At 38.1% G+C, this 2994-nt stretch overlaps 1 long non-coding RNA gene across 1 annotated transcript; it reads right to left on the bottom strand.

Annotated features, from left to right (window-relative positions):
• Positions 1 to 293: 293 nt before the first annotated feature.
• LOC146652994 (uncharacterized) lies at positions 294 to 2689 on the bottom strand. Its single transcript, XR_014907726.1, has 3 exons — positions 2516 to 2689; positions 939 to 1697; positions 294 to 898 (listed from the first exon to the last, which is right to left on the bottom strand). It is a non-coding gene; the product is annotated as an uncharacterized LOC146652994 (long non-coding RNA).
• Positions 2690 to 2994: the final 305 nt, after the last annotated feature.

The following is a 2994-nucleotide window of genomic DNA, read 5'->3' as shown; positions in this document are numbered from 1 at the left end:
ACCATAGAACCAAGTCCGCCAGAGCTTATATTATATTTTTACATGCTGTAGTGCCATTTTTGGGAGCATTTCAAGTTGATATACAACAATACAACCATTATAGCCCAAATCTTAATAATATGTATGCATTAAGTGCATAGTAATTACATAAATTGCAAAAAAGTGCAATGAACTACAAAAAAATTTAAAATCGTTTTTGTTTTTTTAACATATATTTCTAGTTAGAGAAATTTAAGAGGCTTATCCTTCAAAACTATAAATACAAAAAAGTTGCACAAACTAGTTTCCCACCACAAGAAATTTATTTTGAGTGTCTTCATAGTTTTATTTTTGAAATACACCAATTTTCACATACTGCAGGAAAAACGAAAATAAATATTATAATGCAAATTTGCAAAAAAACAGCATATGCATCAAAATAAACTATTTCCAGCAGTGCAATATGAGTCCTAAGCATCCCAGAAATGACACAAAGTCATAAAGTCAAAAATAACTTTTAAAAACACCAGTATAGGCTCGTAAGGCCCTAATGGTAAAAAAATACATTTCCGCAAAATGACATCACTTCCGGTTTCGGGCAGGTCATGGCGGACATGCGATAGTTCTCGCTAATGGACGTAGGAAGTGTTACAAACGGCTGATCAGATCGGCAAAGCGTGTTTCTGGAATATTATGATTTTGCTGCTGCAAGTGCTTTTTATGCAATTTTTGCAAAGCTATATGTGGAAGGGAACTGGGACCTAGGACAAGCTGATGGCATAAGACTCTAGCTTACGTGGTTGAAGTGCTACCGGGATTTAAAAATAGTTACGCAAAATGGACCGGCTTTAAAGGGTTAATAAACTTCATTTCAAAAATCTTTTTCAAATTGCACTTTAATAAACTGCATTTCAAAAACCTTTTTTGAATTCCACTTTAATAAACTGCATTTCAAAAACCTTTTTCGAATTGCACTTTAATAAACTGCATTTCAAAATCCATTTCCCTTTCCTGTTCGCTCAGGGATTAACATGTGCATTAGCAGTAGGATTAGCAGTTGGATTAACAACTTCATTTTAAAAATCCTGCTGCTATTCAAATTAGCGACACCGTGGGATGTAAGGAGCTCTCTGATTGGTTGGTCAGACACAGCCTTGATTTTTCTAGCTCATAGCTTCGCCCTCCTAAGAAGCGTGTGCTTGTACAAAGGCTGTTCAGCCTCGGGATTTACACTCGGCTCGACGTGGATATGTGAAGAATGAAGGGACCCTGCAGCGAAACGGAGAGCCCAACCTCTGACTGAGTGCCTGTTTATGCAGTCTGACCACCTGTGAAGGTAACGTGCTAACATGGCTAACGCTAGAACCAGGTGGTATTCTCTGGAGTTTAAGACCAAAACTGAACTCAAACAGTGAATTGACATTAGATTGGAATTCATAAGATGAATAGAAATACTGCTGAAGCTGAATGATTTATTCATATATGATTTTTTTTTTCTCCAATTCACCAGGTCTGTATAGTTCAGTATGACTATGGCACATGATACAAAAGAATAAATACAGAAGAATAAAAACTTTATGTGAATAACTTTACTCTTCTTAAAAATAATTCATAATCATTCAGAGGCTGCAGAGTCCATCATCACTGAGGCAGTCTCTCCTGCATGAAGTCCAGGTGCTCCCATCTCCCAGAGGAGTCCAAACCGTCATCAAACAGCCCTACAGACACAAAAACGTGAAAATATAAACAACCAGACTATCAGCAGTGATTAAACTACTTTAAGACCTCTGTGAAAATCATTTACAATATATATCACAGAATTTAAGGCCTTTATAATCACAGAGCATACAGAGAAAAGTACTAAACTGAATCAATTTCAGCTTTTGTTTTTCATAATTTATATTGTATTAATAATTAAATTTCATTATCTGTATCTTTACCACACATTTGCCACACAGGTGTAGATACTGTAGGTTCAGTGAATGTTTACATTGCGCTAATTAGAATATACTGGACATTCAAAGCTAAGATTCAGCGCACTGTGTTAGAGGCTGGGATTTGATGAATTCATCATATATACAACCTTTGATCATCATTTATGTCCAGTTGAGAATGAATCTGTGCACTCACATATTAAATGAACTGAAATCAGTAGTGTGATCTCCAGTCTTGATATATTAAATGTGAGAACTGACAGCTGTTATTTTAATTACCCTGTCTCAGTTGTTTTAACTCTTAAGTATCACAAAGTAATGTGGTAACGTCTGGACTGACGAGTTTACTGTCAGAATTTTAATCGCTAGTTTAAAGGCTGTAGGCTGCAGCCGTTGCTCTAACACTGTATAAATGTAACAGGGCTCAGTGCTGGTACTAACAGTCTGAGCTGCTTCCAGCTTTGTTTGTGAAGAGCACAGCAGCTTACAAAACACATAGCTAGCTCTTACAGCTGCGACGTAAAATTTTCATAAGCTAAAATGAGCTTAAAATAACGGGGCTACGTGCGGTGATGCTAGCGTTAGCCATGTTAGCACGTTACCTTCACAGGTGGTCAGACTGCATAAACAGGCACTCAGTCAGAGGTTGGGCTCTCCGTTTCGCTGCAGGGTCCCTTCATTCTTCACATATCCACGTCGAGCCGAGTGTAAATCCCGAGGCTGAACAGCCTTTGTACAAGCACACGCTTCTTAGGAGGGCGAAGCTATGAGCTAGAAAAATCCAGGCTGTGTCTGACCAACCAATCAGAGAGCTCCTTACATCCCACGGTGTGGCTAATTTGAATCCGGTTGTTCAGTCTGACGTCACTAGCCGTGTCTGGGTCTAAACTCCGCTGCAGGTCCATATGTCAAACGATCATTACTGAGAGTTGAAAAACTGTCTAAAGTCTTTCATCTTTAATAAAATGATCAGCGTTCTGCTCTACCAGGTGTAACAATTGAGTTTAACATCCAGGCATCCATGAAAACGGAATTTATGACATTTAACGGAGTTAGAAGTTAGCAGGGAGTTAGCTCGCTA

The sequence above is a fragment of the Rhamphochromis longiceps genome, linkage group LG15 (genome assembly GCF_057381845.1).
Source record: "Rhamphochromis longiceps isolate RC_006_pf linkage group LG15, R_longiceps_female_GT1.1, whole genome shotgun sequence".
Taxonomy (NCBI): Eukaryota; Metazoa; Chordata; class Actinopteri; order Cichliformes; family Cichlidae; genus Rhamphochromis; species Rhamphochromis longiceps.
Note: the sequence above shows the minus strand (reverse complement) of the source record. Positions and strands in the feature narration are given on the sequence as shown.